Below are 26401 nucleotides of genomic sequence, written 5' to 3'. Positions count from 1 at the left end.
CGTGACCTCGCCGCTCGAGAACCGACGTGCCCGCTACCAACGAGCTGTCCTTCTGGAGCGTGTTGCCAACGTTACACATTGCACGTGACTTAAATGACGAAACGTGCTGTGGGTATCATACGCTATGCGTGAATGAACGAACAGGTCGTCAAATTGTAATAACCATCCCTCCCCATGCCCCCACTGCCGAAATCCAACAACACGCACCTGCGACGCATTGCGTAAGACCGTAAAGCTACGGGCGACTCTCGGACCTCACGCCGACTACCGAAACTCCGTTTACTCCCGGGACTCACGCTGACTCCCGAAACTCACGCCGGCACGGACTCACGCTGACTTCCGAAACTCACGCTCACTCACGGAGACTCCCGAAGCCACATTTACTCACGCAGACTCAAGACGACTCCCGCCGACTCCCGAAGCCACATTTACTCACGCAGACTCACTGTGACTCCCGCCGACTCCCGAAGCCACATCTACTCACGCAGACTCATTCGACTCCCGCCGACTCACGAAGCCAAATCTACTCACGGAAACTCCCGAACTTACATTTACTCACGCAGACTCACGGCGACTCCCGAAGCTACACTTACTCACGCAGACTCACGGCGACTCCCGCCGACTCCTGAAGCCACATCTACTCACGCAGACTCACGAATCCACATTTACTCACGCGCACTCCCGAAGACTCACGGCGACGCCCGCCGACTCCCGTAAAGAAAATCTCGACTGCAATGGGAACCACTCCTCTACAACATCTCAAACGCTGCCGAACCAATCAATCCGCTCTGACTCATCGAAGACCAACTACAACATCCGAAGATATGTCAAAATACAGGAGGGCTAACGACGCCGATGGGAACGCCTGGGAGTCTCCGCACCCACAACCGTCCGCGCCCACCCAACAGTCCAACTCCCCCGAAGACCGCGCCGGGGAAGAAACCCTAATCTTGAGGAAGAATAGACCGCGCGACCTCTGCTGAAAGACCTTCAAACGTCTGGGGAAAGATCCTTCCTCCTCAAACCTTGGAACGCGCTTCCTTGTACCAGAGAGGAACAGGGCCGAATCAATCCGCTTCCTGACCAACAATACATCTCTCCACGAAGACCAACTAAAAAACCTTCCAACGTCCTTTGGTCGACATTTCGGAAGCCGACTCCCCCGGAACAGACCCCCAAAGAACGTTGTACCACAACATCGAACCGCTAACGCGAGTCACATAACGAAACCAATCGCCTCTAACCTCGTAAGAGAAAATACCGTCCCCCCCACGTCCACAAGGACTCCTATTTTATCCCCCATTATGCAACATCACCACACCCTACACCCAACCCCCCGTTAACGCCCTGTCCGACCCTTCATCGGCAAAGACCAACGCTATTACCCACGTACAGCCCTACTTCGACCGCAGAAGAAATACACAAGGAGCATCAGCAATCAACGACGCCGAGTGGGAACGCCTGGGAGTCTGGCCACAAAACAGCACTAACCCCCAGGGTATCGTAACGTCAACTCCTCTTCACGCCCCACCGGCGACAGACGGGCCATCATACCAGCACTGGAGAGGCGTTCAAGAACCCTCGACGTACGCACTGAACAGCAACCACCAGTCGTCAATCGCGCCCAGCCTAACCATCGAAGATAAAATTCGGTTAGCCCAGCAAGAGCAGGCCATGCAGGCGTTCAGTTCGGTAACAATCTATTGCGACAGGCAAAGGTCCGGTCGTTTCGACGATTGGGTGGCTCACCTCGAGGCCACCCTTGACTTGGGTAATTTTGAAGAGGCGAGGAAACTCCGCCTCATGCGGTCCAAACTCTACGGAGAAGCCGCCGAAGAATTTGATAATTTCAAACTGGACAACCCCATTCGTTCTCAGGAGTACGCAGCCGTTAAAGAAAGACTTCTTAAACTCTTTCACTCGACCGAGACAAGGTCGCAAAGGAGTGTAGAGTTTCACAATATGAGGCGAGAACCCGAAGAAAACATGCGACGTTACGCCAACCGTATACGGAAAGCGTTCTACAAGGCTTATCCTATGGAAGGTGCCCTCGACGCCGCCACTGCAGCATCACGAGAGCAAATGATGATGGACAGGTTTATCGAAGGTCTCCAATACGACCTCCAGCCCAGGCTGAAACACAAGGAGTTTCATTCTTTCGAAACATTAATCGATAAAGCAGAGTTAGCAGCAATGGCGATTGAAGAAGGCCAAGCGAGGGTACGCATCCAGGCTGCGTATGCGTCCCCTAACATTCCAAGCAACCGTAACACCGAGCTGGCAGGAGTATTGGAGGCTCTAGAAAAGCTTAACACGAAAATTGAAAGAAACGCCTCCGACCAGAATATAGAGTTACAGCATCGATTGAGCAATTTGCAACGCCAGTTGACACAACAACAACAAACAGCCAAATCACGAGACCCCATCGCATCGCAGCCCGAAGCTTTCAGGAGGACAGCGGTGTTGTGTGAGTTTCACAACACGTACGGAGGTCATACAACGGAGAATTGCATCGCCAGATACCTACAGCGAAACGACAAATGCAGCCGTTGCAACGAAATTGGGCATCGCCACAGCTTCTGCCCCATTATCAAAAACCCTCCACCCCCACCACCATCGCATACGGCAGAAGCGCCCTCAGCTCGACCGGGCATTCTGCGGTCAAAGGCGGAAAACTAGACGCCACCGATCAGCATGTTGAGCCCCTCGGTGGATACCCTAAGCCCCAAAAATTCGTCAAGTCAGTATCCGACACCCCAGCCACCCCAAGACTTAATCTGAACGTAGGAGACTGCTCATTCCGAGCACTAGTGGATAGCGGAGCAGGAAAGAGTCTCGTCAGCAGTACACTCTTCAACAAACTCCTGAAGCAAGGAATTAATCTGGAACATTCAAAGGAGGTAGCCGTCGACCTCTTTGACATAAACAACAGGCCCCTGACAAGCCAGGGAACAGTAGTATTAAACCTTCTCGTCGCGGACGAGAAGCCCCGTGAACCCTTCCGGCAAGAGTTCATCATCGTTCAGGGAATCATGGAAGATTGCGTTCTAGGTTTAGACGCTCTTTATGAACATGAGTTCATGATCGATGGTCGTGAGAAGCGCGTCTATCGTGCGAAGGAGTCTGATCAACTCCAGACCGAGGACAAACCGACCATGATGGCGGCTCATCGAATTAGAGTACCTCCATCATCCGCATGCGTGGTGGAGAGCGAGAATAGTGACTTCAAGCTATCTCTCGACAATGCCTGTTTCTTCGTTAAAGACGCGCCCCTGGACTCCGATTGGATCCTTTCGTCTCGACACCGCTGAAAAACGGATTGTTTCGTATCGTATTAGTCAACGAGACCAACCGCACCATCAACCTGCCTCGCTACACCACCTTAGGGCACGTGACTGTTAAACCACGTACCTACATAGCTTCTTGTTCCACCGAAGCCCCTACCTTCCAGCCTGCTGTACTAGAAGCCGCCCTACCAGATGTCGCCGAAGACGTCAAGGACAGTCTGCGCAACCTGCTCTTGGCGAACCAGCACATCTTCGCATTCAAAACTAGCGATCTAGGTAATACAGGGCTAGTAAAACACGTAATCGACACACAAGGACAAGGGCCCATCCGCCAAAGGCCATACCGAGCATCACCCCGACAAAAAGAAGTCTCAAAAAAGATCATCGAGGAATTGCTGGAAAACGGTATCATACGACCCTCACTCTCTCCGTGGGCCGCCCCAATCGTACTTGTGAAGAAGAAAACAGGGGATGACCGGCTATGCATAGACTACCGAAAACTGAATGCAGTAACAAAGAAAGATTCCTTCCCCCTGCCAAGAATCGACGACGTGTTAGACCTTCTACACGGCCAGAAATGCTTTTCCACTCTGGATTTAGCCTCCGGCTACTGGCAGATCGATATGGAAGAAGCGTCTAAGGAAAAGACCGCCTTCATCGTGGAGAACAACCTGTACGAGTGGAACCGCCTCGCGTTCGGCCTCACCAACGCCCCTGGGACATTCCAAGGCTAATGAACTTCGTTCTGCAGGAAGAAATCGGAAAGACCTGCCTCGTTTACCTAGACGACATAATCGTGTTTTCGAAAACCCACGAAGAACACATGAAGAACTTGGGCAAGGTGTTCGCACTGCTGGAGAAAGCTAACCTCAGGATAAAACTTTCGAAGTGTAAGTTCCTGGCGAAGTCAGTACAATACTTGGGTCACGTCATTTCAGCAGACGGAGTGGCGCCAGACCCAGCTAAAGTAGAAGCAATGCGGTCATTTTTAGGGCTGGCCTCGTATTATCGTCGTTTCATCAAAGGATTCTCTACTATAGCCCACCCACTACTATCTCAGACAAAAGCAAAACCGCAAGACAAAATAGTGTGGGGTACAGAAGAAGAGAAGGCCTTCGAGTTCCTCAAAAACTGTCTGACATCGGAACCCATCCTTGCATACCCAGACTTTACGAAAGAATTCATGATCTATACCGATGCCAGCGACTACGGGCTCGGCGCCGTCCTGTCCCAGATGCATGAAGGAAAGGATCGGCCGATCGCTTACGCAAGTCGACACTTGAACAAAGCCGAAGCGAACTACTCGACAATTGAAAAAGAAGCTGCGGCCGTAATTTTTGGGATAAAACGTTTCCGCCACTACCTACAAGATGAGCCATTCGTCATTATCAGTGACCACCGACCACTACAATGGCTGCAAACGTTCAAGGACGAAACCGGCCGACTCAGACGATGGGCCATCATGCTGGCGAACCTCAAGTACTCCATTAAGTACCGCCCCGGCAGAGTGCACGAGAACGCCGACTTTCTATCGCGAATTCCCGTCAACGCGGTTCAGACCTACCCGAAAACCGACGATACTATGCTGAACGAGCAACGAAAAGACGCTCTCTGCAACGATATCAGGAAGTACCTAGAAGATGGTACCCTCAGCGAAGAAAACAACATGGAGATCTGGGTGAAGGAAATCGACCTATACTCGATCTCCAACGGAGTGCTGTTCCGCCGGAACGAACCAACATCAAAGAAGAGGAGGCCCTTCGCCCAACAACAAGTAGTAGTACCCCTTAACCTAAGAAAACCCCTGCTACAAGAGTACCACGACTCCCCAATCTCCGGCCACTTAGCCTATCAAAGGACCGTCCTACGGCTGCGGGACAAGTATTACTGGCCGACGATGCTCTCTGACGTCAAAGAGTATTGTCTGGCCTGTGCACCCTGTGCCCTCCAACGACGATCTAATTTACGAGCCTTTTTGAACCCGTTGGATCTCGCGTCAAGACCATTTGAGGTACTGGGAATGGACTTCTTAGGACCCATTCAACCTCACTCTCTGCAAGGAAACAACCACATCCTTGTCATAACCGACTATCTCACAAAATGGGTGGAAGTCGTTCCGCTCCCAGACCAAACTGCCCTGACAACCTGTAAAGCCCAAATGGATAACGTCATTTTATATCACGGACCCCCAAGGGCGATAATCACCGACCGCGGGTCGAATTTCACATCCGAGCTCTTCTCATCATTGTGCAACAACCTACAAATCAAGCAACTGAAGACAACTGCCTACAATCCCCAGACCAACGGGCTCACGGAAAGGTTTAACAAGACGGTCGTGGAAATGCTACGGAAATACATGGACCAAGGGTTCCCGAAGTGGGAGGAGATGCTGGGACCAGTAGGATTCGCCTACAGAAATTCGGTGCACTCCTCTACCTTAGAAACATCGTACTTTCTAAACCATGGTCGCGACCCTACGATGCCCATCGACCAATTTCTACGGGCACCGACAACAAATATAATCACACCTTCGGATTATAAAAGCCAAATCATGCAACGTCTGCATGAAGCCTTCCTTTTAGTTAAAGACAATCTAGCCCAAGCCAGGGAACAGCAGCGAGCCCAGTACGATAAACGTGCTAGGGAATACGACTTCAAAGTAGGGGACAAGGTCCTCATCGACGTTAGGACTCCGATGGCCGGTACCAGCAAGAACTTATCCCACGGTTTGCGGGACCATACCGGGTAATCAAGGTGCACAGCAACCAGACTGTAGAAGTCCAAGAGTGCCCAGGCAAACAAACACAGCGAGTCCACGTAAACCGAATCAAGCCGCTGTACGAGTCCATGATCTGGAAAGAAGAGCCGACCGTCGAACACGCAGACCCTCGCCGACAGACCTGGACTACTAACCTCCCCGGCGAGTTGGAACTTCCAGCCCCAGTTACCCTGGAGGAACACCTCGACCTCGACGAAACGGACCTCATAGACTTCCACGGATGGTCTCAGCCGATAGAAATAGCCGGAGAAGAAATCCCAGTCCACAAGATTATACCCCCATCAACAAACCTTGACTCTTCTACCCCACTCATCCCCGCCATACCACCCTTGCTCGAACGTCACCCTGGTCTCCGACCCCGAAACGTCCTTAGACCCCCGCCCCTCTTTGAATAATAACAATTACTTTAACATTAGAGTAGTAAGACGTAGCACCCTAGTTTTGCGCAGAAAGCCAATCGTACCCTTGTTTTATTGCCATTTTTGTGTAGAATAGGAATTTCACGTTATTATTGTTCTCAAAAAACCCTGTCATGTCTTGTACCCCTTAGATTTTTATGATGACTTTACTCGCCCTTTCATCCCTTACCCTCGCGGCTGCTTTCAATGTAACCGTATTCAACTGCGACAACGCGGAAGTCAAACGGTTCGCCGGACACACATGCAGCATGTGGGAAGTGACCACAACGGTGTACAAAGACTTCCTGCAGTGGAACCAAGTGTCACACAGCCGCAAACCCATCGAAGTGGACGCAGCGACATGCCGACGGATGAGAGATTCGCGACAGTGCCGAGGAAAAGCCATGGACATCGTCGGCCCAAACGCTTTTGCTCTTGAGGGCTACCCGTTCGTAGAGACGAGTTGGTTACAGACCACTACGGAAAAAATGACCAACTGCCGTCTCGAAGAAGTAACCCTACAAGCGGAGTGCCCAAACTGCACTATCAGTTCCCCACTCGGAGATGCTCCTGGAGCAGCCAGCGGCTCCCTCCAGCACAACCTGGTTACCCTCGTATGGGAAGACTCATGGAAAGAAGCGAAACCATGCGAACTAAAGATGATAGGGCGCGGACTCGGCGTTAAATACACAACGGATAACGACACCATTTTTCGCGTACGTGACCCAGCAAAACAACTAGACTTCATATACTCAATGGAGAACCGCTCCGCCTGCGATAACCAGACCCTGTTTACGCTTCACCCTGTCCTGGGCAGGGACAAAGTCGTCATCGCAGTACGAGAGAGCCCCAAGATGGAAGAAAAGACCGAAATAATAGCCAACCAATCGAGCGAGGCGGTACCGTCATTAGCGCAGGCAGAGATCTTGTATGCAAGCCACACCCAATATATTAGAGACTTCGCGATGGAAATCTCCAATCACCTAGCTCGAGAGATACGTAACCTGCAATGCGGAAGCCGCAGGGCAGCCTATCATGCCGCCACGACAACAGCCCAATACGACAGCTGGCTAGCAGCCACACATCTTGATCTCCCACTCTGCACCAAACTGGTAACAATAGGAACCTCCGTGTCCGTGCTACAGTGTTCCCCGCAAAACGTCACCTTCGAAACTGTCTTCACGCCTTGCGGCGCCCAACCTAAGGCCGGGAACAGTACGATCAGCATAGAAGGATGGGAGCTCACGAAGTACTCCGAGTGCTACTGGCACGCGAACTTCGTCAACTTTAACGGCAAGGCCCACGCTTTCAGGAATAACACTTGGACGCCCGTGAATTCCAGCTTGGCCATGCACGGCCGACGCCTAATCGACGCAACGCCACTAGAGATTGACAATTCTCTAGGCATGATAATGCAGTTACACCCCACCATAACATCGCACCCATTGAGTACCTCCAAAATCATGGCCGACATCTTGGCATACATCCAGCTCGGATACGTCACCGAAATGTCGGAAGAACGACATACAGACACCATACTCATCCACCCAAGCCAAGCAGGGGACATCTCCTTCATGGAAAGACTTGGATCCTGGCTCCGGAGCTTCGGAATTCTATCAGGAGTAGGAATGGCAATTGCCTTAGCCTTCTGGTTTTGTGGATTGGGTTCGTTTCTAGGACTCCCATGCTGTAGGTACTTCAACCCCTGCAGCTGGTTAACACCGCCACAATCCATTCATCGAGACATTGAGATGGGACCCCCAGCTGCTTCTGCACCACCACCGAGCGCCCCGGTGACCATCGTCAACCTGCCTCCCACATCGTCGACGGGACCGAATGGCGCACCAAGACCCACATCAAATCAACAATACTTCGCACAACCATCCGCATACCCCCTTCGCCTTGCACAACGAAGAGAAGCAGCCGCCCTCCTGTCCAGCCCCTAAAAACTAGCCAATGTCATGTCAATGTCAATATCATGTTAGCATCGTAGGCCCTTAAGGCAATAGCACTAGTTGATCGTAAACCTGACTTAATACCGTAGAATGGCTTAATACCTCCCCGATGCCATGTCTCCAACCCCCCGCCAACATACTGTAACCCTACCTAACTCTACCTTAGGACCCCAACCCCGTCGGCCATAACCTCGGACCCAAGAAGCCACAGCAGGGACGGTCACGCCGCCTGGTGGGTCACTGACGAAGACGACGAAGACATCCTCTACTGCGCCGATTATCCTTCCAACGACAACGACACGCAGCACGCCACGACTCACTACGAAGACGAAGAGGAAATTCTCTACTGTGCGGACTATTCTCATGACGACGAGGTCATGTACGATAACGACACTACAGACGAGGCCTCACTACCCCCGGAAGATGTATTTTGGGCGGAAAACTCCTTCTCTTCAGGCACTTCGACCGTCATTCTACACTTAGCCGAAGGTGCAGCCGTCAATCGCCAGGAATCGCCGTACAGTCTGACGCCAACCAGCGATGTAGAAGAAAGAGGTCTAGACTTTGCGACGTTAAACGACAGTAGTGCTAGGATACGTGGCGAGAAACATGATGTTAGCGTCATCAGCAGCCATTATTCGCTGAACTCCGACGAAGAGAATTTCGCAGCAGCACGTTATATCGAGCGACAATACCTGCTCCCCTCCCAAAGGAAGCACGGCAACGGCTGGGCAACCACCAGTTGGGAGGATTTAAGAACCGATCCGTGGAGCAACATGGAGGACTCGGGACCGCGAACATCCACACCGGCGAGAGATGGCGAATCGTGGAACCGACCTTAGGTGCCAGATGACTACCAAACAGATCCGATTGCGAGACGCAATCTTCCGAGGAGGGGAGTCATGTAAGGACTCTCAATAAACTTTAAGCTATATAATGTAAGGACCCCCATAAACGTTAAGTTCAATAAGTAGTTAGATGATGTGATTTATCGCTCTTTGTTGTTGCTACCCCCTCTGCCTTCCCCCATTGACTATTTTGTCTCTTGTTTCGTTTTTAAATTACCCTTTTGACGCATAATGGGGGGTCATCGACAGGGCATAAATCAGCTGACCTCGTTTCTCACGTAACACTCTGGTTCCGTTTCGATGACCCCACGCAACTTAGCGTTCCCACGCTGAGTTGGCGTCATCAAGCTAAAGCGTGGTATAAAAACCCTCGCCGGAGCTGTGCTTAAGGGTCAGTTCTAGCTTAGCCTCTCAACCGCATAGTTGTGCAGCCAAGTCTTTGTTTTACTTTGTGTAACTCCGAACTGTTGAAGATCCAATACACTAGTAACGAAGTGCCAATTTCCGTGTTTTCCACGTTGCTGCTACAAGTCCTCAGCCGAGACGCCGCTCACCGCCCCTTCCAACGCCACCTTCCACATCTAGCACCATGACTTGCGCGTAAGTACCCTCCGCGTAAGTACCCTCAACGCCTCTTATTCTTCTTAGCTTTCCTGATTAGTGCTCTTTTCATATCCGGGCAGCCGACGTGACTGGCTGCCGGATCCTAACCACCCTAACTATGCACCACCCATCAAGTGACCAGAATATTAGAGTTTAAGTTACTAACCTGACCATCGTCAGTATTGAGTGTTATTTGTGTGCTTTAATCCCCCAGTCGCGTCAGACGTGACTGGGGCGCGATTATTGCAAGTTGCATGCAAGTTTCATGGTATGAGTATAGAAAGACATACAATTATTTCGAGATATTTAGATATAAATTTGTTAAATAATCATCTTAAGCGACTATAATTTAAAATGCGAACACTGAAGGAGAATAACTTCCTTTAAATGAGAAACGATTTCTTTGTTTAACAAGAAATTCAATTACTGCCGTGTGGATGTTGTTTATTTTAATTTACAAGACTCAGAATCAAATCAGATTAACTTGTCATTTTGGAACAAATACTCTCTATTCTAATACTGCTTACTAACGCGAAAGAGAAAGATGACTGAATAATTAAAGCGAACAGGAACCGCCAATGCCATAAAAGATCAGTTAAACTGACCATCGCAATGCTGCCTGTCGAATCCTCATCAAATAACGAAATTTGTTATTTATTTTTAATTTTGTAACAGTAATTTTTTTTTCTGACCATTGTTGTGTAATAGGGGTATAGCTCAGTGGTAGAGCATTCGACTGCAGATCGAAATGTCCCCAGTTCAAACATAGGTGCCCACGTGAAACATAAGAGGCATTGGTATCATTTCATTGATTGAGATTTGAAAGGGCATGCAATTATTCCGAGATATTTGGATATAAATTAGTTAAGTAATCATCCTAAGCGAAGTCAATTGAAAATGCGCACGCTGAAGGAGAATTATTTACTTTAAATGGGGAACGATTTCCTTGTTTAACAAGAAATTCAATTACTGTCGTGTGGATGTTGTTTATTTTAATTTACAAGACTTAGCATCAAATCAGATTAACTTGCCACTTTGGAACAAATACTCTCTATTCTAATACTGTATACTAAAGCGAAAGAGAAAGATGACTGAATAATTAAAGCGTACAGGAAACTCCAATGCCATAAAAGATAAGTTAACCTGACCATCGCAATGTTGCCTGTCGAATGCTCATAAAATAACGAAATTTGTTATATATTTTTAATTTTCTAACAGGAATTTATTTTTTTGACTAACGTTGTGTAATGGGGGTATAGCTCAGTGGTAGAGCATTCGACTGCAGATCAAAATGTCCTCAGTTCAAACCTGGGTGCCCCCTTGAAACTTAAGAGGCATTGGTATCATTTATTAGATTGAGTTTAGAAAGGGCATGCAATTATTTCGAGATATTTGGATATAAATTAGTTAAATAATCATCCTAAGCTAAATCAATTGAAAATGCGCGCACTGAAGGAGAAAGACGATTTCCTTGTTTAATAATATATTTGATTACTGTCGTATCGATGTAGTTTGTTTTAATTTACATGACCAAGCATCAAATCAGATTAACTTTCCATCTTATAACAAAAACTCTTTATTGTAATCTAGGAAATGTCATCCAATCATGCAGTAGATGGCTTCATACTACCAGCCAACGACATCACTCCAACGTAGCCCTGTCTTAGTTGTGTATCCGGAAAAAGGCAGAGATCCCCTTTTCGTGTCGGTAGGACAAGAGCCTATGAAGTCAGACAACAAATTCATTCAGACGTATGTGGCCCTATGCACGTACAGACAAGAAGTGGTTTGCGTTTCTTTAAAATTTTCAGTGATGAATTCAGTGGATGGATTCAGTATCGCGATTTTTTTTCGAAAATTCGGTACCACGATACCGATACTTCTTCAAAGTATCGCTTCCCATCCTAGTTGAAGGTTAAATATTTGTTGCATCGGAAACTAAATATATTGTTGGTGAAAAGTCCCAGGAAACGGGATTCGAAGGCTTTTGTAAGACATTGAGTTCCAAAACAAAGATTGGTTCAAACAATATGTTAAGTATATTATTCAAACAATAAAATGGTATTTCATTTTAGGTTTCAGCAGGGCATTCAGAAGGGCTGTTACTTCGGCGACGACTGTTCTTAAGACTCGACGGTGACTAGCCGATTCCCTATGCCAAATTTCATGGTACAGGATTGCAGGATTTTCTTCGCACTCTCCCAAATGCGGTCTATGTGGGTGAGAAAAATGTCATTCGATTTTGTAACAAACACCCTGTATTTTTCCGTATAGTTTGGTCATTTCCTACAAGGCCTGGCGAAGTTTTTGCCGGCTGTGACCAAGTTGGTCCCATTATCGGTTGGTCTTTGGTAAAACAGAGAAGCAAAGGAGAAATTCTTGCACCCTGAATCCGTCGAGAAGTATGGCGTACCTTTGGCGATACTCAGTCCCGACTGTATGTGGTAATCTCTATACCATAGTGTATACAGTAACCTTAGTTTGCAGGTAACATATCGCTGAAACTATGAGTTCTATTTCAAACTATTTCAATGTTTGGGGATGAACCTGCCAATTGAGTTGGTATTTTATTAGACACCAGGAACGACCCGTTAGCGGTGGAACGGAACACCTTAAGGATTTTTTGCCGCACCGTCATATGCAATAAAGGTGGGATAAAAAAACATTGAAGATCAAACTATTTTCAGGTTCAGGATTTCATTAGACTAATAACGTAAAGAATGTGTATGGCACAAGAGGCTATTTAAAAAATAACAAATGCAATTAAATAATTTGCGGTAACTCAAGCATGCACCTTCAACCATACTTGGTGGACATCTTGTAGCAAGTATTTTGCATATCCAGCCTGCAATCCGATAAGATAGATTCGTACAATGAATAGTACATATTCCTGGAACCCAGCTGACTTCCAATCGCCCTCCCAGCTCACTCCGAAGAATGAACCGACTACGAAAGAAAAGAATTTTGCTGTCATTTGCTATTTTCTTGACTGTGAACTCTTTGTTACCAGGTCTGAGGATCGAACTCACGTCTCTATAAAGAGACCAGAACTTAAGTCTGGCGCCACCACTCGGCCAACCTGCTGTTATAAAACACTATTTCACTTAATTGGAGTCCCATCTTAAAATTCCAATCGTCCAATGAAACACTAAAAAAAACGAACAGACTACGATAGAAGAGAAGATTGCTGTTGTTGCTGACTCTCGTGCAAAGTAGCAACAGAGAGAGATGAAAGGATGATGGATGAGGATGAATGAAATGACGGGGATATAAAAAAGGAATGCTTTATTGCTGGACTAGGAAATGAACATAAATACCGCACGCTTGATTTAAAGAAAGAAAACGGAGGGGACAAAACTGAGTCTGAATTTGGACAAGGCTGGACAAACTGTCTGGCAAAACGAGACAAATAACTTAGACTACCGTCTGGGTTTGACAAAAGGAGACGGAGACAAAATGACTGTCTGGGTCGGCTAACAAAGTAATACTACCCCTTTCCATAGAAAAGGGTAAAGAGCTCAACTAAAATGGGCACTCAAATACTACGTAGGCCCGTGCCCCCTACAGCCCTGCCCGCGAGGGCAGCACCGTAGGTGACAGCAGTCATTTACCATTCTCGTGACTACAAACTAGTGGTTACCAGGCGTGTTGAACGAACTCACGGCTCTATACAAAGACCAGAACTTAAGTCTGGCGCCATAACCACTCGGCCAACCTGGTACACTAAAATATCAGTAACAGTAGCAGTAATAGCTGCTACAAAGAAATTTTCTTTCTTTCCAGTTGTACACAACCGTTAAACAATACATTTAAGATCAACGTGTGAAAATCCAACTTACGTATCTATAAAGAAACGAAAACTTAAGTCTGGTGCCTTAACATCTAGACTAATCAATTAATATATCTTTAGCAATCAAATAATTGTGTAAAGTATTATCAGCACATGGTTGCGACAGATTTTAATAACAGAAATCGAATTTACCAGGATATAGATGCAATTTAGCGTTACTCGTCTATTGTAGCAAACTTATGGTTACCAGGTATGAGGATCGAACTTACGTCCGTATACAGAGACAGAAATTAAGTCTGGCGCCATAACAACACGGTGAACCTTGTGTTCACTAATACTATTTTACTTAATTGGAATCCTAGCTTAGAATTCCAATTGCCCACTGAGACACACAAAAAAATGAACAGACTAAGGTAGTACAGAAGATTGCTGTCATTTGCTATTTTCATGATTGTTTCTTACCTTTTTCAAATTGATTTATTCCTAAATCTACCAGGAAATAAAATTCATTTAACGATTTTTCGACGTGGCATGGTTCTATCTTCAGCCAATATAATCCTTGTGGTTAACGATGTTTCCTAGCTTATGGTCCCACCTCCAATGAATGGGTTGCCCAGTTAAAACGTTATTTGAAAAAGTTTACCAACGGAAATCATTTGTCTTATAGAGCATGGTAAGAAACACAGCGCGAATGAATTAATCAAAGAGTGTTCACTATGAGAATTTAGCGTTATATTATGATTATTCACATTATATTTTTACCAGCGAATGTCGGACGGATTCGTTCATCTAAAGATAAAAAAACTAAGGGTAGCTATCATGTCCTGAAAGATCTGAAAACTTTCTCCACCTTACCGCTCAGTTTATTTTCTACGCAAACAACAGAAAACAAAAAGAAAAAAACTAATAAAACCAAAAACTAAAAAAAAAATAATAAATGCGTATCAGTATAATTAGATAGGGTAAGAGAGCGAATTGGGACAGCGTTTGGGTTAACACTCTTTCTTATGGGGAATGTGTGTAAAGCCGATCTGTTAATTTCGGACAAAAACCATTGGACATTTATGTTAATCTGATTAGTCTTATTTTTCAAAAGTAATTTATTCGTTCGATTGTGTTTTGAATCGAATAGCTTAAAACACCGAAGAAGGTGCAATAAAAAATATAGCAAAATGTATGTTTCAATATCCAAAACAATGAGCTGTCAAAACGAAACATCAATTTTTCAGGTTTGGTAACTTGTGATCGAAACTCACCCCAAAAACATAAAGTATTGATTTTTAGGATCGTATTAAACACTTCGCTCTTTAAGTAGCCAACAGACCATAGGTTCGGTAAAAAACAAAAAAATAAATGTGATTGAAATTTTCGAGAAACCCGCATTAGGGACAGTAGACTAATTACAAAAAGGCATGTTATGCTTATCAAATGAATTTTGTTAACCATTTTATTATTGATTACCATCCTAAAAAGTAATGGTTCTATGCTGTCAAGGAACTATTTTTAAATGTTTTTATCCTCATTTTTCCCTTTTTGGTGAGGTATTTCTAAATCACTACTGCAATATCAACAATATTAGGAACAATAGATTCAGTTAAGTTTTCTCTACATGGCTATTGAATATTTTTATGAAAATCATGTGAAAATATGCATCTAATCGGTGATTGCAGTTTTTTATTTTTTAAATAAGCTCCCGTGATGCTAATTTAGGACAGCATTCTACATACTGAAATGCACACTTTATGCTTTTAATTATTTTTCTTTTACCATAGCATAATCGTAAGATGTTGATTTGACAACCAAAAGGCTAACGGTTCTATACCGTATGGGTACTATACATATACTTCAATTTCCTTATTTTTGAATTTTTTCTTATTTGATGAGATATTTTGAAATCACTAAGAACACCTTAAACTAAAGCAATATCATCAATACTGATATCAATAGATTGGTTTAAGTTACCTCTACATGGCTGTTGAATATTTTATGAAAATCACGTGAAAATATTTATCTAATGGGGGATTGTAATTCTTATTTTTTCTACACAAGCTTCCGTGACGCTAATTTGGGACAGTAAACTACATACAACAAGACATGTTATGCTTTTTAACAATATTTCCTCAACCATGGCATAGTTGTAAGACGTACGATTGCCACCGTAAACGATAATGGTTCTATACTGTCAAGGCGCTATTTTCAAGTTTCGTTTTCCTCATTCCCTCATTTTTCCCTTTTTGGTGAGGTATTTCTAAATCACTACTACAATATCAACAATATTAGGAACAATAGATTCAGTTAAGTTTTCTCTACATGGCTATTGAATGTTTTATGAAAATCATACGAAAATATGCATCTAATCCGTAATTGCAAATTTTTATGTTTTTTTCATAAGGTCTCAAGACGCCAATTTGGGACAGCAGACTACATACTATATGACATATTAGGCTTTTCAACTTTGTGTCGTTCGAGATGGCATACTCGAAAGAAATTGGATTGCCAAGCTATAGGAGAATGGTTCCATACTGTCTGGGCACTATAATTTCTTTTTCCAAATTTTTGAACTATCCCCTTTTTTATGAGATATTTTTAAATCGCTAAAGATACCTTACACTAAAACAATACCAAAAACATTAGAACCAATAGATTCTTTGAAGTTTTCTCTATATGGCTGTTGAATATTTTGTGATCAATATTTATCTAATGGGGGATAGCAATTCTTATATTTCTTTACATTAGCTCCCATGACGCTAATTTGGGACAGCACGCCACGTACTAAATATTAAGTACTAAGTATTATATTTTATTGTTTCAATATGTAAGCAGTGGTATAGTCGTAGGACTTTGGATTGTCAACCCGAAGATTAATGGTTCAACTCAAATTGTAGAATATGAACAGATTGCTTTGCATAACTGTTTCATTTTGTGAGATACTCTTACATATTCCATGACACAGAATGACAGACTTGTGTAAGCTTCCTCTACATGGATGTTGCATAACTTCCATGTATGCAATATTCATGCTAAGCGACAATATTCATGTAATCGGTAATGGCGAATTGTATCATTCATAAAAATTACGATGGCAGTGGCTCTGTCGTAAGATGTTGGAATGGGAACCAAAGGATTGAATAATTGATTCTTAATGCGGCAAATATTTATTATTTTCCATTATTGGTTTTTTAATCACACTTTGTGTGATATTATGGAATCGCAAAGAATGTTTGTAGGAAAACCTCAAAAAAATAATAATATGAATTATAAAGAAAAAGGCCTTATGGATCCACGAATCGCAAACACTACATTGGTTGCAATCATCCTTTGTACCTGTGCTTTTACATAGCATTCAGAGAACAGGTAGCCACTTTGTTGTACCCAAAGTTGTTGTACCCAAAGCCGAAAATATGGAAATTGGCCACATTTGGGAACACGGCCCTAACCCAATGGTAGACGCATCGAAACCTGAACGGCAGAAGAGTGAACGGCCCACACTTCCCGAAAACGATCTCAAGAAGAAACGTGGGAAGAGAAAGGCGGCCCACACGAAGTTATTGACACAACTCAGAAAGGCTGTGGAAGACCACAAGATGGGAGCCATCAGATTGAAGAAATTGCAAGTAGCAGCATGGCGTGACGAATTGATTCGTATTTACGACGAAGTCAAAGCAATTTACAACCAATATACAGAAAGTATATCCGACCTCACTGAGCAGCAACGTCAAGCATGTGACAAGTGGGAATCAGACTTCGAAACAGACCACGTTGAAGTTATCAAATTCGCAAGTCGCAACGCCACTTCCTCAAATCAGTCCGTCAGCTCGATCGGGACATCAGCTTCAGACATCACATGTAGTACCACATTATCTGGAAAGAGGCGTACCAACGTTAAACCAGCCAGCCTTCTCCAACAATTAACCCAAGGGGAGTTGGAGACTGAAGCACAGATGCTGAAGCTGGAGGTGAAGTTGGAAACAGCAAGGGCTCAGATGGAGGCAAACACAACCTCCATCACAGAAACGCTCAACAAGGCGTTAAGGAGCATGAGCGAACAGCTGAGTAAGCTCATTGATGGTTCAAGAGTCACGTCCCAAGACATAGCGACCAACAACGCGCTAATCAGAGAAGCATACCACACGTTGGACGGGTTAGATAAAAAAATTGATGCAGTCATGGTGGAGTTAAACGCTAAAATCGAAGACCTTCGAACGGAAGTAGACGTCATGAAAGTTCAACCACGAACGATTCAAGATCAATGACCTCCTGGGCGATCACCATTCTTACCAACTCGTCAAGACGTTTCTACCCTGTCACCCCTCCGAACGATGGAAGATGCAGTACGACATCACAGAAGATTGTTCGACGCCGATGCACCTCTACGAGACCCACGGCAAGGGACGATGGCCACGATGACGTCCAGTTGCAACCGTATGGATCACGACGGAGATGAGCACTCTGAACGTTCTCATACCCATAGTCATCGTCCTCACAGCAGCTGTTGCAGCCGTCTACAACCTCCAAACTTCAAGATCCAGCCGTTCGACGTTAACCCGAAGAGCTACGCGCGATTCAAGGCCAAATTCCAGGCCTTGTATGAAGAGTATGAAGATTCTCCGGTACTTCTTTTTTTGTTGGAGGAGCTACTAGCCGAAGATGTACGAAACGAAATCGGTGAATGTCTTACCGATGGAACGATGTACTCCGTGGTGTGGGAACGTTTGGATGCGGTGTACGGTCGTACGGAAATTATGGATCAGACGTACCTCGACGACCTTTTACAGGTCCCGCCATTGAAGAGCCTAGATGCTGCCAGCCTCAAGACCTTCGCAAACTGTCTTCATGGAGCAGTAGCTACGCTCTCATAGTCGAAGTACATCCACGAGCTGTACAGCCGCACAACTTTGATGGCCCTTGAAGCAAAATTGACGTCCTACCTCAAAGATAAGTGGAACGAGAAACGTAAAAAGACAGGAGTAGAACTGAACGTTCTAGACTTAGACAACTGCGTAACGTTAAAATCCATGAGCAAGCAACATGGAAAAATGTATTCGAGTCTTTACCTACGTCGACGTCCAAAGGTGTAAAGTTCGACGAAAGGAAGCCCGTCAAGAGACCCAGCTTCCCACACATGTCGACCATTGGACACGTATCGACGATGGAAGGTTCGAAAGTAGCGGCGTCAACATCTTCAGCAACCATGCCTCCAAGGAGCCGATCAACATCGGGGAAGATGCAAGCCGAGAAGACGGAACGGTGGAAATGCTTTGTATGGAACGGTAGGAACCACCATCTTTCAACCTGCACCGTCTTCATGTCTCTCACGCCCACGAAAAGGGCTGAGAAAGTATTTAAGTCCGGAAGATGTCGGTTATGTCTTACGGGTAAACATGAACGCAAGGAGTGTCCCAGGGACGTCAGCTGTAATATCGCTGATTGTACTGGAAGCCGCCACCACACCTTGCTTCATGGATCCGAATTCACCCCATTGAAGAGGCTAGCTGATCCAACTGCTCCATCAGCGCCACTTTCGACGGCATTCCTTGGGACCTTGACCCATTTGGAAACAGTAAAACGACGTGTACGTTTCAAGATCGTACCGGTTCGTGTTGGAGCTGGCAAAAGGGGGGCGACACTTTCGGTTTCCTGGATACCGGAAGCGACACCACGCTGATTCGGAGCGACTTAGCAAAGAAGTTGGGACTCGTTGGGCCATCGAAATGCATCAACGTTGTCTCGTATGACGGAGACACGCCTAACGTTACGGCTTCCGTAGTAAACTTCATCCTAACATCTCGTGATGGTAATAGCCAGTTTGAAGTTAAACACGCTTACGCCGTCGACAATTTGAAGGTGACGCCGAATTCACCGATCGACCCTCGACAGTTGGAGTCATGGACGCACCTACGTGGTATTGCCGTCCCGACCGTTCAAGAAGAGGACGTGACCGTGCTGATAGGAATCGACGTCACAGAGGCCCATGATCATGTAGCTTCCATCAAGCCGCCGGCTGGAACGACTGGGCCCATCGCCTTCAAGACGCCGTTTGGCTGGTGTTTGGGCGGACAAACGAGCCCGCCACAAAACGGACGCCCGTTCATCGCTCATCTGGGCACCGTGGAACGTCCCGAAGACCTAAATGAGCTGGTGAAGAAGTTCTGGCAACTTGAGGCCAACGAAGGAGAAATAGAACCACCCGTTCTATCTGAGGATGACCTACGTGGAAAATGCATCCTCGAGTCTACCGTAAAACCTATTGGTAACCAGTACCAAGTCGGCTTAATGTGGAAAGCCGACGACGTAAATCTCCCAAACCATCGGGCATCTGCATTGAAGAGACTCTACGCCCTCGAACGACGTTTTCATCGAGACGCGGAGTTTGCCCAACGGTACGATGCAGTGGTCAAGGAGTACATCGGCTTAAAACATGCCCGACTCTTAACGACCCAGGAAGCCCAGAAGGAGACAAACAAGACGTGGTATCTACAACAACACGGGGTCGTGAGCCCTTCCAACTAATCGACCAAAGTTTGGGTCGTATTCGATGGAGCTGCTGAGTTTGGTGGCACATCGATTAATCAAAACCTGCTTCGGGGCCCTAATTTACTCGTTAGCCTGCTTGGTGTGCTCATCCGCTTCCGCCGTAACCTTGTACCAGTCGGAGCGGATATTGAGAAAATGTTCCACCAATTCCAGAAAGTCCTCGGAAGAAGACCAGACATCTCTAGCCTTCAGATTTTTACTCCAAGGCATCTGGACCAACGAAGAACGGATCGGCTGACGTCGTACCGGAAACATTGAGTCAACGTTTCTATTGCTGGTACGGCCATCTGGAAAATTTGGAGTCGTTACATGCCGAGATGCCGGACGCCTGGACTCACGCCGGTGAAAGGTCTCACGATTCCACGTTTGGAGCTACAAGCTGCCGTGGAAGGTCTCAACATCGCCCTCACGATTTGCAGTGAACTAGAAATCGATCTGGGCCGAATAAAATTTCCACTCGGATTCACAAACTGTGTTGCTGTGGATCCATTCCAAATCTTGTCGGTTTGAATTCTTCGTCAACTACCGCATTGGAAAAATACTCCGAAACACGGCTCGTCGACAATGGCGTCATGTTGCCGGAGATTCAAACCCAGCGGACCTCTGCAGTAGAGGTATCGACCCAAAGGACGTCAACGAATTGGTCTACTTCCATCGAGGACCTTCGTTCCAGAACCTAGACCCCTCAGAGTGGTACACTTGGGAAGAGATTACGGAGCCAGAAGAACGGGATGTAAACGTGATTCGCGTCTTAGCAGTCAAGATGGAAGATGAGAATCATGTCATCGACCGATGCGTCGCACGTTTTTCCAGTCTGTTGAGACTTCAACGAGTGCTGGCCTGGAGTAAATGATTTGTCAACAACGCTAGAGCAAAACTACGTGATGAAAAACCAATTGTCGGCGAGCTAACTGTAGAAGAAATGGTAACATCGTTGACGAAATGCATCGTGCGCGCGCAAGAATTGGCTTTCGCTGAAGAATTCTACGCCCTTCGCAGAATCTGGAATTACCACTCAGATCAAAACTTCACACCTTCAAGCCCTTCTTGGATGAAGCTGGACAGATGCGAATTGGCGGACGTATACTTCAAGCACCGATCGACTATGCAACAAAGCACCCCATACTTCTACCAGCATCTCAACTTTTGACGAAAAGGATAATTTGGGATCACCACGTTAGACACATGCACGTCAAGACCGAAAGATTGCTGACAGACTTACGTTCAAGCTTTTGGATACTTTCCGGACGCAAAGTGGTAAAATCTGTCATCAACAACTGTTGGCCTTGCAAGCGGACGTCGGCGAAACCTAATCCTCCGTTGATGGCTTCACTACCAATACATCGGCTAACACCCCATCTGCCTCCATTCACGTACACAGGGATCGACTACTTCTGGCCTTTGACGGTACGAGTTGGTGGACGAGGACGAAGGCATGAAAAACGCTGGGTCAGCCTATTCACGTGCTTCACCACCCGAGCAGTTCACCTGTAAATGGCCAACGGGCTCAGTATGGAGGAGTTCTTACTCTGCTTCTCCCGTTTTGTTAGCCTACGTGGAAAACCGAAGGTCGTCTACAGCGGCAATGGGACAAACTTTGTCGCCGCCGAGCACGAGTTGCGACAAGCCCTAGAAGAACTTGTTACCAAACACCAAGAACTTCAAACAGTAATGGCTTGTCAAGAAATAGACTGGCACTTCTCTCCACCCCATGGACCCCATTTCGGTAGTGTTTGGGAAAGGATTGTACAATCCTGCAAGCGGACAATGAAGACCAGCATCGGCAATTGCCTAGTTACGGATCAAGTGCTACGAACCGTAATCACTGAAGTAGCAGCTTTACTAAACGCTCGGCCGTTAACACATCTTAGTATGGACCCAGAAGACCCGGATCCGTTAACGCCAAATCACTTTCTATACGGTGGAGCTCGGCCATACTTGCCTCTTCAATTGGCCGACGTAGAAGACTTGAACGTAATCAACAAGCAGTTTCTGCAAAGTCAAGCTATCCTCCAACATTTTTGGGATAGATGGCTACGTGAATACGTTCCACACCTAACAGAAAGGAGAAAATGGCAAGAAAACAGACCTAACGTCGCCGTGGGAGATTTAGTGCTTGCAGTTGAACCAAATACTTTACGTGGGCAGTGGCCGATGGACAAAGTGTTGGGAATTATTCCCAGCTACAGATAATGTCGTTCGAGTCGTAAAAGTCAAGCTCAGCAACCACCCAAAACCATGTATTCGGCCGGTGGCAAAATTATGTATCATGGTTTCAGCAAAGGAACAATAAGTTTACGCAAAAGAAGAAAAAAAAGAATCTTCCACAGCGTAAACGTTCAAATTCAGTATCGTAAATGTAAATACTGTCTGTACTGGAGTTACAATTAGTAGCTCCCCGTGTAAAACTAAAATTGTAACCGTAACAAGTAAAATCAAAATGTCAACACTCAATTGTAAACAACGTAGGAAAATCGCAACCTAAACTCTGGTGGAGGAGTCCTTTTGCCCTCAACGCCACCTATATTCAAGTTCAAATATAGGGCAAAGGGCAAAAGTCAGTTCGCTTGCTGTTTAGTAACACTGAAAAATTGGAAACTGTATAACCTATTATGTTAGCAGACGGCATTCAGTCGACCTAACTTCGTTTAAGTGCAACGCGTGAGAACCCTACGTCCAACGTGAAAATGGCAGAATATCCGTCTCTATCACCCGCATCAGTAAACGACAAACTGAAAGTCAGTAGAGAACGTGAACAAGAGTGTATGGCCAACATCAACGAGACAATGGAAGGCTTGGAAAAGGCAAAAAAGGAACTCGTGGACAAAGTCTTTGCGTGTGAAAGTGATTCTTCGTAGCGACGAAGAGCTCAGCCAGATGCAGCAAAATCTCGTTGACGTCCACGTTCACTTCAAGATGGAGAGAGAGACCCTGCTAAGCAAGTACGTCGGGTCTCTCCTGCGTAAGGATCGAGAGAAGGCGACCGAGGTTTTGGTAACCATGCCGGCCGCCATCCCAGAACGTCCTACGTACATCGTCCCGCCGCAAACCCCCAACATCTTGTGCTTTTTAAAATCACATGTCTCGGGTACGAGGCCATGCAAGAAGCAGATTTATGAATGTGAGAAGTTCATGCCCCTCACAAACCAAGATCGGCTGGAGGTCTTATTCCAGCAACGTTGGTGCTTCGGCTGCTTTGTGCCGACGGCCGTGGCTGGGCACACGAGACTCCTAGATTGCTCCCACCCTCGTCAGTGCGAATTGTGTCACACCCGTGACCATCATCAGATTCTCTGCGGCACAAAGAAGACTTATAAAGATCTGCCCAGCCACTGAGACCAGCCGGATCCATCGCAGCAGAAGTTTTTTTTTTGTTATTTTCACCCTTTGTTTATCCACTTGTTGTCACAGTGGGTCCCGCTGTCACCTACGGTGCTGCCCTCGCGGGCAGGGCTGTAGGGGGCACGGGCCTACGTAGTATTTGAGTGCCCATTTTAGTTGAGCTCTTTACCCTTTTCTATGGAAAGGGGTAGTATTACTTTGTTAGCCGACCCAGACAGTCATTTTGTCTCCGTCTCCTTTTGTCAAACCCAGACGGTAGTCTAAGTTATTTGTCTCGTTTTGCCAGACAGTTTGTCCAGCCTTGTCCAAATTCAGACTCAGTTTTGTCCCCTCCGTTTTCTTTCTTTAAATCAAGCGTGCGGTATTTATGTTCATATCCTAGTCCAGCAATAAAGCATTCCTTTTTTATATCTCCGTCATTTCATTCATCCTCATCCATCATCCTTTCATCTCTCTCTGTTGCCACTTTGCACGAGAGTCAGCAACAACAGCAATCTTCTCTTCTATCGTAGTCTGTTCGTTTTTTTAGTGTTTCATTGGACGATTGGAATTTTAAGATGGGACTCCAATTAAGTGAAATAAGGTTATATACCACCAGGTTGGCCGAGTGGTTAAGGCGCCAGACTTAAGTTCTGGTCTCTGTATAGAGACGTGAGTTCGATCCTCACACCTGGTAACAAAGACACAGTCAAGAAAATAGCAAATGATAGCAGAATTATTTTCTTTCGTAGTCGGTTCATTCTTCGGAGTGAGCTGGGAGGGCGATTGGAAGTCAGCTGGGTTCCAGGAATATGTACTATTCATTATACGAATCTATCTTATCGGATTGCAGTTGGATATGCAAAATACTTGCTGCAAGATGTCCACCAAGTATGGTTGAAGGTGCATGCTTGAGTTACCGCAAATTATTTAATTGCATTTGTTATTTTTTAAATAGCCCCTTGTGCCATACACATTCATTACGTTATTAGTCTTATGAAATCCTGAACCTGAAAATAGTTTGATCTTCAATGTTTTTTTATCCCACCTTTATTGCATATGACGGTGCGGCAAAAAATCCTTAAGGTGGTCCGTTCCACCGCTAACGGGTCGTTCCTGGTGTCTAATAAAATACCAACTGAATTGGCAGGTTCATCCCCAAATATTGAAATAGTTTGAAATAGAACTCATAGTTTCAGCGATATGTTACCTGCACACTAAGGTTACTGTATACACTATGGTATAGAGATTACCACATACAGTCGGGACTGAGTATCGCCAAAGGTACGCCATACTTCTCGGCGGATTCAGGATTCAAGAATTTCTCCTTTGCTTCTCTGTTTTACCAAAGACCAACCGATAATGGGACCAACTTGGTCACAGCCGGCAAAAACTTCGCCAGGCCTTGTAGGAAATGACCAAACTATACGGAAAAATACAGGTTGTTTGTTACAAAATCGAATGACATTTTTCTCACCCACATAGACCGCATTTGGGAGAGTGCGAAGAAAATCCTGCAATCCTGTACCATGAAATTTGGCATAGGGAATCGGCTAGTCACCGTCGAGTCTTAAGAACAGTCGTCGCCGAAGTAACAGCCCTTCTGAATGCCCTGCTGAAACCTAAAATGAAATACCATTTTATTGTTTGAATAATATACTTAACATCATGTTTGAACCAATCTTTGTTTTGGAACTCATGTCTTACAAAAGCCTTCGAATCCCGTTTCCTGGGACTTTTCACCAACAATATATTTAGTTAACGATGCAACAAATATTTAACCTTCAACTAGGATGGGAAGCGATACTTTGAAGAAGTATCGGTATCGTGGTACCGAATTTTCGAAAAAAATCGCGATACTGAATCCATCCACTGAATTCATCACTGAAAATTTTAAAGAAACGCAAACCACTTCTTGTCTGTACGTGCATAGGGCCACATACGTCTGAATGAATTTGTTGTCTGACTTCATAGGCTCTTGTCCTACCGACACGAAAAGGGGATCTCTGCCTTTTTCCGGATACACAACTAAGACAGGGCTACGTTGGAGTGATGTCGTTGGCTGGTAGTATGAAGCCATCTACTGCATGATTGGATGACATTTCCTAGATTACAATAAAGAGTTTTTGTTATAAGATGGAAAGTTAATCTGATTTGATGCTTGGTCATGTAAATTAAAACAAACTACATCGATACGACAGTAATCGAATATCTTATTAAACAAGGAAATCGTCTTTCTCCTTCAGTGCGCGCATTTTCAATTGATTTAGCTTAGGATGATTATTTAACTAATTTATATCCAAATATCTCGAAATAATTGCATGCCCTTTCTAAACTCAATCTAATAAATGATACCAATGCCTCTTAAGTTTCAAGGGGGCACCCAGGTTTGAACTGAGGACATTACGATCTGCAGTCGTATGCTCTACCACTGAGCTATACCCCCATTACACAACAATGGTCAAACAAATAAATTCCTGTTAGAAAATTAAAAATAAATAACAAATTTCGTTATTTTATGAGCATTCGACAGGCAACATTGCGATGGTCAGGTTAACTTATCTTTTATGGCATTGGAGTTTCCTGTACGCTTTAATTATTCAGTCATCTTTCTCTTTCGCTTTAGTATACAGTATTAAAATAGAGAGTATTTGTTCCAAAGTGGCAAGTTAATCTGATTTGATGCTAAGTCTTGTAAATTAATACAGCCCCCACCCAGATAGTGAAGCGTCCGAACATATTTCAATATCGGCTTTTCGTGGAAAGAATACCTTCCCATTTGTTAGTTCCAAATTCGCCATCCACCATTTTAAGTCGGCTTCCGCCTCAGACGACAACTTGCATTTGCTACTGAGATCACCGTTCGCCTTCGTGGATTCTAATAGA

At 45.4% G+C, this 26401-nt stretch overlaps 1 protein-coding gene and 3 non-coding genes across 7 annotated transcripts in view; 3 read left to right on the top strand and 1 right to left on the bottom strand.

The window, feature by feature from the left end:
- LOC130690727 (gamete and mating-type specific protein A-like) overlaps nt 1-26401 on the top strand; it is an 86542-nt gene that overhangs the window by 49456 nt on the left and 10685 nt on the right. The window lies entirely within an intron of this gene.
- Trnac-gca (transfer RNA cysteine (anticodon GCA)) lies at nt 11120-11191 on the top strand. The gene has a single exon. It is a non-coding gene; the product is annotated as a tRNA-Cys (tRNA).
- Nucleotides 24130-24212, top strand: Trnal-uaa (transfer RNA leucine (anticodon UAA)). The gene has a single exon. It is a non-coding gene; the product is annotated as a tRNA-Leu (tRNA).
- Trnac-gca (transfer RNA cysteine (anticodon GCA)) lies at nt 25890-25961 on the bottom strand. Its single transcript has one exon. It is a non-coding gene; the product is annotated as a tRNA-Cys (tRNA).

Source organism: Daphnia carinata, chromosome 9 (assembly GCF_022539665.2).
Source record: "Daphnia carinata strain CSIRO-1 chromosome 9, CSIRO_AGI_Dcar_HiC_V3, whole genome shotgun sequence".
NCBI lineage: Eukaryota > Metazoa > Arthropoda > Branchiopoda > Diplostraca > Daphniidae > Daphnia > Daphnia carinata.
This window is presented reverse-complemented; position numbering and strand designations above follow the sequence as displayed.